Raw genomic sequence first — 9,924 nt, forward strand, 5'->3', positions numbered from 1 at the left:
TATAGCCTTTTGGACACAGATCATATCTTTTCATCATTTACTAGTAGGATCGTGTCTCTTATGTTTTATAAACTTAACTGAGTTCCCTCTATGTTTGAAAAATATCAGAGAAATTTGCTTTGAAATTCAAAATTCAAAAAAAGTATTTCCATCCATTTTTTCTCTCTTACCCAGCCCCTTCTCAAAAGTGTTTTGGTACTGCCTAATCCTTCCCCCAATATACCCTCTCCTTCCCCTTCTTCCCCTTCTCATATGCCATTCCCCTCCTATTTTTCTTCAGAATAAAATAGATTCCTATGCTCATGTGGATTATGTATGTTATTTCCTCTTTGAATGAATTCTGATGAGTCAAATTTTCTCTCTCACCCTCTCCTCTCTATATTCCCCTACACTGTAAAAGCTTTTTTTGTCTCCATTTATGGCAGATAATTTAAAACATTTCACTTCTCCCTTTCCCTTTTTCCCATTATATTACTCTCTTACTCTTTTATTTCATCATTTTTTCAAAAGATATTATCTCCATATTCAACTCACATCTATGCCTTCTAAATATATACTCCTGTAATAATAATGAGAAAGTTGAGTTACAAATGTAATCTTCCCAGATAAATTTTATTAAGTACCTTATGATATCACTTTTCTGATTACCTCCTTATGCTTTTCCAAAGTTCTGTATTTGAAAATCACATTTTCCCATTCATCTCTGATCTTTTCATCACAAATGTCTGAAAAATTATCTATTTCATTGAAGGACAAACTTTTCTTCTGCAAGATTATACTCAGTTTTGTTGGGTAAGTGATTCTTGGTTGTAATCCTAGCTCTATTGTTCTCTGGAATTTCATATTCCAAGCCCTCTAGTCCTTTAATGTAAAAGCTGCTAAATTTTGTGTTACCTGATTGTAGCTATGACATATTTGAATTATTTCTTTCTGGATGCTTGCAATATATTCTCTTTGACCTGGGAGTTCTGGAATTTGACTATATTTCTGGGTTTTCCCATTGATATCTCATTGAGGAGGTGATTGGTGGATTCTTTCAATTTCTATTTTACCCTTTAGTTCTAGACTATCAAAAGAGTTTACCTTGAAAATTTCTTGAAAGATGATGTCCAGTCTCTTTTTTGATCATGACTTTCAGGTAGACCATTAATTTTTAAATTATCTGTCCTGGATTAATTTTCCAGATTAGTTGTTTTTCCAATGAGATATTTCACATTTTTTCCTATATATTTTTTTGTTTTGCTGTATTGTATCTTTATTTGTCCTACAGACATTACCTTCTATTTGCTCAATTCTAATTTTTTAGAAATTATTTTCCTGTACATTTCCATCTGCTCTTCCTGTTCCCAAGCAATGCTCCAGCTGCATTGCACTGTTTCAAAGCCCTGAGCCCCTACAATGCTAGGGCTACCTTCTGCCTTCTGCCAAAATGATCATCTACTGGGATCTCATCAATCATGATGAGATGTTCTCCAACATTTACAAGATCTATGCCTGAAGGTGGAGGGTAAAATGATCAGTAGGACAGAACTATTGATGATTCTCTCATTGGTGGAAATGCCTTTGCTGAAGGTCCTGAGGATGAAGAAACAAATGTCACTGTTATAACTGGAGTTCACATAATAATAAACCATCATCTGCAAGAAATTAGTTTTACAAAAATCCTACAAAATATATCAAAGATTAGATGAAATCAATTAAAGAACACAATCCACATAAAGCAAAATCTTTTTTTAGGCAAAACAAATCAAACATACCCTTGCTAATTAAACAAAACAAAACAAAACTATCAGTTCTTCATAGGCAAAAACATGAACCAATTTAGCATGGTGGCTCTCTTGGATTTCTTTCAGAATGGTATGATCCCATAGATGATTTTCTTTAAGGATGATTTAGAATTTGAGAAGTGTTAACAATAAAATTCAGTTTATTACTTTGAACCACCTGTCACCATAACTGGCTGCTGCTTTTAGTTTTCAGTACAATACTAGGATATGGGCAAACTTGGACTGATGTCATCTTGAGCTTTATTCATTTTTACCTTAATTTATTTGGAGTGGAGGCATTGTGTTTAAAAAGACATTGTCTAAAATAAAATTCATTTAAACTTATTTGCAAGAATTCCTCTTGTTCTAATGTTTTTTTTTTTTTTTTTTTAAGCTCAAATTAGTCACTTGGAACAATTGTTTTCTCGAGATAACTGTAGAGAACATTGTCTGGGTTTAGGTTACTTTTCTGCATAAAACTTTACAGGGACTTTTCTACAGTTGATTGCTTATGAAACTGGAACCTAAATTCTGTTTGTTAATTAAGCTTGAATAGAATAAGGGAATAGTTGCCCACAAATATGCCAACAATATAAAGTGGACCTTTCTACATTTTCATTTCATCTATAAGGTGAAGTACCTTTAACTCAGGAAAAGATTATATCCAAACTGGATAAAAGGAAACCATGTTAAACTAAAAACAAAAAGAAAAGAAATTATTTTCTTCAGTGAACTTTTATGCCTCCTTTTCTAATTGGCCAATTTTGCTTTTTGGTTATAGCTTTTTATTTTCAAAATATATACATGGGTAATTCTTCAACAATGACCCTTGCAAAATCTTCTGTTCCAACTTTTTCCCTCCTTCCCCTCACTGTCTCCCCTAGATGGAAGGTATTCCAAGACATGTTAAATATGTTAAAGTATATGTTAAACATAATATATATATATATATATATATATATATATATATATATATATATATATATATATATATATATATATATGTGTGTGTGTGTATATATATATGCATATATATATATATGCACATATTTATACTATTATCTTGCTGCTCAAGAAAGATTGGATCTAGAAAGAAGGTTAAAAAAAAAAACCTGAGAAGGAAAACAAAAACTCAAGCAAACAATAATAGAAAGAGTGGAAATGGTATGTTGTGGTCCACACATCTCCCATAGTTCATTATCCTGGTCATTTCTTACATAACAATAATATTCCATAAAATTCATATTCCAAAATTTATTCAGCCATTTTCCAATTGATGGACATCCATTCAATTTTCGATTTTTAGCCACAACAAAAAGTGCTGTCATATACATTTTGCACATGTGGGTCTCTTTCCCTCCTTTAAGATCTCTTTGGGATATAAGCCCAGTAGTAACATGGCTGGATCAAAGGGTATGCAAAGTTTGATAACTTTTTGAGTATAGTTCCAAACTGCTCTCCAGAATGGTTGGATCTGTTCACAATTCCACCAACAAAGTATCAGTGTCCCAGTTTTCCCACATTCCCTCCAACATTTATCATTATCTTTTTTCCTGTCATCTTAGCCAATCTGACAGGTATATAGTGGTATTTCAGAGTTGTCTTAATGATCAATAATGATTTGGAGCACCTTTTCATAGGACTAGAAATAGTTTCAATTTGTTCATCTGAAAATTGCCTGTTCACATCCTTTGATCATTTATCAATTGGAGAATGGCTTGATTTCTTATAAATTTGAGTCAATTCTTTATATTTTAGAAATGAGATCTTTATTAGAACCTTTGATTATAAAAATATTTTCCTAGTTTATTGCTTCCCTTCTAATCTTGTATGCATTAGTTTTGTTTGTAAAAATACTTTTCTTTTTTTAAACTTAGTATAATCAAAAATTTCTATTTTGTTATCAGTAATTATCTCTAGTTCTTCTTTGGTCACACATTCCTTCCTCCTCCACAGGTCTGAGAGGTAAACTATACTATGTTCTTTTAATTTATTTATATTCTCATTCTTTATGTCTAAATCATAAACCCATTTTGACCTTATCTTGGTGTAATGGTGTTAAGTGTGAGTCAATGCCTAGTTTCTACCAGACTAGATGGAAGTTTTATACCTTTATAGTTTTTTATAGCTTTATAGCTTCTCTGCTAATCTACTGGATTGTAACCAAAGAAGAATAGCCAACACTGTGGTAGAGTCCTCTTCTGGATTTTTTGCTATGGAGACCATACCCTGCCTCTGCTCTCTCAGTGTGTGTCTTCCTTTTCTGGTAATCTTAGTGGGTTCTGACAGTTCAGCACTAATTCAGAGGCTGAATTTCATAAATAGTTTGAGGGTAGTAGGGGAGTCCAGAAAGACGTGTGTGTCCTCTCTGCCATCTTGGCTCTGACCTCTCCTATTTCTTTTCAAAGAAATATATCATTATAGAATTCTGTTTGCATCACAAACATAACCTCACCCATCATCGATGATAATTTAAATAACTAATTGATCCTGCCTATGCTTATACTTTGTGTATTTGTATTTAGTAGTTTGAGAAAGGCATTTGATAATGGTTTTCCACTGGTTCCTCTTTTTGATTTTGTGTATAGTGAACTTCTAGGTGTCTCACCTGCTACTTTTCCTGGTGGAAGATTTTTTCATATGGATTAATGGAAGCATTAGTTTTTTCTTACCAATTTTCTTTTAAGAGTAAAGGCCTTTTTATGACATCTTCAAGAAATCTTATTTCATAAATAAAGCACCAAGTAAAGATAATACTTGATAAAAGTTACTCAGAGTATATCAGTGGTAAGTCTAGAACATAAGACTTTCTCTTTGACATCAATTCTCTGTGTTGTATAGGGGATATTGTTTGGTTGAATGTGAATACACAGAAGTCAAGTGTAGTTTCCGAGACTACTTCCCCAAAAATTGATTCTATCTTTTTAGAACACAAATGATGGTTAAGCTCAATTTAATACTCATGCTAAATCTTTATAGATTTCTTTTTTTTTAATTTTTATTTTATTTTATAATTATAACATTTTTTGACAGTACATATGCATGAGTAATTTTTTACAACATTATCCCTTGCACTTACTTCTATTCAGATTTTTTCCCTTCCTCCCCCAACCCCCTCCCCCTGATGGCAAGCAGTCTTATATATGTTAAATATATTACAATATATTCTAGATACAATATATGTGTATAGAACCGAATTTTTTGTTGCACAGGAAGAATTGGATTCAGAAGGTAAAAATAACAGTTTACATTCATTTCCCAGTGTTCCTTTTCTGTAGCTGGTTCTGTCCATCATTAATCAATTGGAATTGGATTAGCTCTTCTCTATGTTGAAGAAATCCACTTCCATCAGCATACATCCTCCTACAGTATCATTGTTGAAGTGTATTATGATCTTCTGGTTCTGCTCGTTTCACTCAGCATCAGTTGATGTAAGTCTCTCCAAGCCTCTCTGTATTTCTCCTGTTGCTCATTTCTTATAGAACAATAATATTCCATAATATTCATATACCATAGTTTACCCAACCATTCTCCAATTGATGGACATCCATTCATCTTCCAGCTTCTAGCCACTATAAAAAGGGCTGCCACAAACATTTTGGCACATACAGGTCCCTTTCCCTTCTTTAGTAGTTCCTTGGGGTATAAGCCCAGTAGTAGTATGGCTGGGTCAAAGGGTATGCACATTTTGATAACTTTTGGGGCATAATTCCAGATTGCTCTCCAGAATGGTTGGATTCTTTCACAACTCCACCAACAATGCATCAGTGTCCCAGTTTTCCCACAGCCCCTCCAACATTCATCGTTATTTGTTCCTGTCATCTTAGCCAATCTGACAGGTGTGTAATGATACCTCAGAGTTGTCTTAATTTGCATTTCTCTGATCAATAGTGATTTGGAACACTCTTTCATATGAGTGGAAATAGTTTTAATTTCATCATCTGAAAATTGTCTGTTCATATCCTTTGACCATTTATCAATTGGAGAATGGCTTGATTTCTTATAAATTAAAGTCAATTCTCTGTATATTTTGGAGATGAGGCCTTTATCAGAACCTTTAACTGTAAAAATGTTTTCCCAATTTGTTACTTCCCTTTTAATCTTGTTTGCATTAGTTTTGTTTGTGCAGAAACTTTTTAATTTGATGTAATCAAAATGTTCTATTTTGTGATCAATAATGGTCTCTAGTTCTTCTTTGGACCCAAACTCCTTCCTCCTCCACAAGTCTGAGAGGTAAACCATCCCATGTTCCTCCAATTTATTTATGATTTCGTTCTTTATGCCTAAATCTTGGACCCATTTTGATCTAATCTTAGTATGTGGTGTTAAATGTGGGTCCATGCCTAGTTTCTGCCATACTAATTTCCAGTTTTCCCAGCAGTTTTTGTCAAATAATGAATTCATATCCCAAAATTTGGGATATTTGGGTTTGTCAAAGATTAGATTGCTATTTTTATTCACTATCTTGCCCTGTGAACCTAACCTATGCCACTGATCAACTACTCTATTTCTTAGCCAATACCAAATAGTTTTGGTGACAGTTGCTTTATAATATAGCTTTAAATCAGGTACACTTAGACCACCTTCCTCTGACTTTTTTTTCATTAGTTCCCTTGCAATTCTCGACCTTTTATTCTTCCATATGAATTTTGTTATTATTTTTTCTAGGTCATTAAAATAGTTTCTTGGGAGTCTGATTGGTATAGCACTAAATAAATAGATTAGTTTGGGGAGTATTGTCATCTTGAATATATTCGCTCGGCCTATCCAAGAACACTGAATGTCTTTCCAATTATTTAAATCTGACTTTATTTTTGTGGCAAGTGTTTTGTAATTTTGCTCATATAATTCCTGACTCTCCTTTGGTAGATATATTCCCAAATATTTGATACTATCGACTGTTATTTTGAATGGAATGTCTCTTTGTATCTCTTGCTGTTGGATTGTGTGGGTAATGTATAAAAATCCTGAGGATTTATGTGGATTTATTTTGTATCCTGCAACTTTGCTAAAATTCTGAATTATTTATTTATTTATTTAATTTTTTTTAAGGAGGAAAAAATGGACAATTTATTTTTTATTTTTTTTTTTTTTACTTTTTTCTTTTTTTTTTTTTTTAATTTTTTTTTATTTTATATATATATATATATATATATATTTTTTTTATAATATTATCCCTTGTATTCATTTTTCCAAATTACCCCCCCTCCCCTATTCCCTCCCCCCGACGACAGGCAATACCATACATTTTACATGTGTTACAATATAGTCTAAGTACAATACATGTGTGTGAATATCATTTTCTTGTTGCACAATAAACATTAGAATCCGAAGGTACATGCAACCTGGGCAGACAGATATTAGTGCTAACAATTTACATTCCCCTCCCAGAGTTTCTTCTCTGGGTGTATCTACCTCTGTCCATCATTGATCAACTGGAAGTGAGTTGGATCTTCTTTATGTTGAAGATTTCCACTTCCATCAGAATACATCCTCATACAGTATCGTTGTTGAAGTATACAGTGATCTTCTGGTTCTGCTCATTTCACTCAGCATCAGTTGATTTAAGTCTCTCCAACCCTCTCTGTATTCCTCCTGCTGGTCATTTCTTACTGAGCAATAATATTCCATAACTTTCATATACCACAATTTACCCAACCATTCTCCAACTGATGGACATCCATTCATCTTCCAGTTTCTAGCTACAACAAAAAGAGCTGCCACAAACATTTTGGCACATATATGTCTCTTTCCGCTCTTTAGTATTTCTTTGGGATATAATCCCAGTAGTAGCGCTGCTGGGTCAAAGGGTATGCACAATTGGATAACTTTTTGGGCATAATTCCAGATTGCTCTCCAGAATGGCTGGATTCTTTCACAACTCCACCAGCAATGTATTAGTGTCCCAATTTCCCCACATCCCCTCCAACATTTGTCATTATTTGTTCCTGTCATCTTAGCCAATCTGACAGGTGTGTAGTGGTATCTCAGAGTGGTCTTAATTTGCATTTCTCTGATCAGTAGTGATTTGGAACACTCTTTCATGTGAGTGGATATAGTTTCAATTTCTTCCTCTGAGAATTGTCTGTTCATATCCTTTGACCATTTATCAATTGGAGAATGGTTTGGTTTCTTATAAATTATGGTCAGTTCTCTATATATTTTGGAAATGAGACCTTTGTCAGAACCTTTGTTTTTAAAAATATTTTCCCAATTTGTTACTTCCCTTCTAATCTTGTTTGCATTAGTATTATTTGTACAGAAACTTTTTAGTTTGATGTAATCAAAATCTTCTATTTTGTGATCAATAATGATCTCTAGTTCTCCTCTGGTCATAAATTCCTTCCTCCTCCACAAGTCTGAGAGGTAGATTATCCTCTGTTCCTCTAATCTATTTATTATCTCCCTCTTTATGCCTAAATCATGGACCCATTTTGATCTTATCTTGGTATATGGTGTTAAGTGTGGATCCATATCTAATTTCTGCCATACTAATTTCCAGTTTTCCCAACAGTTTTTTCCGAATAATGAATTTTTATCCCTAATGTTGGAATCTTTGGGTTTGTCAAAGATTAGATTGCTATAGATGTACCCTTTTTGGTCCTTTGTATCTAATCTGTTCCACTGATCTACCGGTCTATTTCTTAGCCAATACCAAATGGTTTTGGTGACTGCTGCTATATAATATAGCTTTAGATCAGGTACACTTAGACCACCTTCCTCTGAGTTTTTTTTTCATTAGTTCCCTTGCAATTCTCGACCTTTTATTCTTCCATATGAATTTTGTTGTTATTTTTTCTAGGTCATTAAAATAGTTTCTTGGGAGTCTGATTGGTATAGCACTAAATAAATAGATTAGTTTGGGGAGTATTGTCATCTTTATTATATTCGCTCGGCCTATCCAAGAGCACTGAATGTCTTTCCAATTATTTAAATCTGATTTTATTTTTGTGGCAAGTGTTTTGTAATTTTTCTCATATAATTCCTGACTCTCCTTTGGTAGATATATTCCCAAATATTTGATACTATCGACTGTTATTTTGAATGGAATGTCTCTTTGTATCTCTTGCTGTTGGATTGTGTGGGTAATGTATAAAAATCCTGAGGATTTATGTGGATTTATTTTGTATCCTGCAACTTTGCTAAAATTCTGAATTATTTATTTATTTATTTATTTTTTTTTTAAGGAGGAAAAAATGGACAATTTTTTTTTTTTTTTTTACTTTTTTCTTTTTTTTTTTTTTTAAATTTTTTTTATTATATATATATATATATTTTATAATATTATCCCTTGTATTCATTTTTCCAAATTACCCCCCCTCCCCTATTCCCTCCCCCCGACGACAGGCAATACCATACATTTTACATGTGTTACAATATAGTCTAAGTACAATACATGTGTGTGAATATCATTTTCTTGTTGCACAATAAACATTAGAATCCGAAGGTACATGCAACCTGGGCAGACAGATATTAGTGCTAACAATTTACATTCCCCTCCCAGAGTTTCTTCTCTGGGTGTATCTACCTCTGTCCATCATTGATCAACTGGAAGTGAGTTGGATCTTCTTTATGTTGAAGATTTCCACTTCCATCAGAATACATCCTCATACAGTATCGTTGTTGAAGTATACAGTGATCTTCTGGTTCTGCTCATTTCACTCAGCATCAGTTGATTTAAGTCTCTCCAACCCTCTCTGTATTCCTCCTGCTGGTCATTTCTTACTGAGCAATAATATTCCATAACTTTCATATACCACAATTTACCCAACCATTCTCCAACTGATGGACATCCATTCATCTTCCAGTTTCTAGCTACAACAAAAAGAGCTGCCACAAACATTTTGGCACATATATGTCTCTTTCCGCTCTTTAGTATTTCTTTGGGATATAATCCCAGTAGTAGCGCTGCTGGGTCAAAGGGTATGCACAATTGGATAACTTTTTGGGCATAATTCCAGATTGCTCTCCAGAATGGCTGGATTCTTTCACAACTCCACCAGCAATGTATTAGTGTCCCAATTTCCCCACATCCCCTCCAACATTTGTCATTATTTGTTCCTGTCATCTTAGCCAATCTGACAGGTGTGTAGTGGTATCTCAGAGTGGTCTTAATTTGCATTTCTCTGATCAGTAGTGATTTGGAACACTCTTTCAT

At 33.4% G+C, this 9,924-nt stretch overlaps 1 pseudogene; it reads left to right on the forward strand.

Moving 5' to 3' along the window:
* The first annotated feature begins 1,429 nt into the window (after positions 1-1,429).
* LOC141555113 (translationally-controlled tumor protein-like) lies at positions 1,430-1,913 on the forward strand (annotated as a pseudogene).
* Positions 1,914-9,924: the final 8,011 nt, after the last annotated feature.

This window comes from Sminthopsis crassicaudata, chromosome 1 (assembly GCF_048593235.1).
Source record: "Sminthopsis crassicaudata isolate SCR6 chromosome 1, ASM4859323v1, whole genome shotgun sequence".
Lineage (NCBI taxonomy): Eukaryota > Metazoa > Chordata > Mammalia > Dasyuromorphia > Dasyuridae > Sminthopsis > Sminthopsis crassicaudata.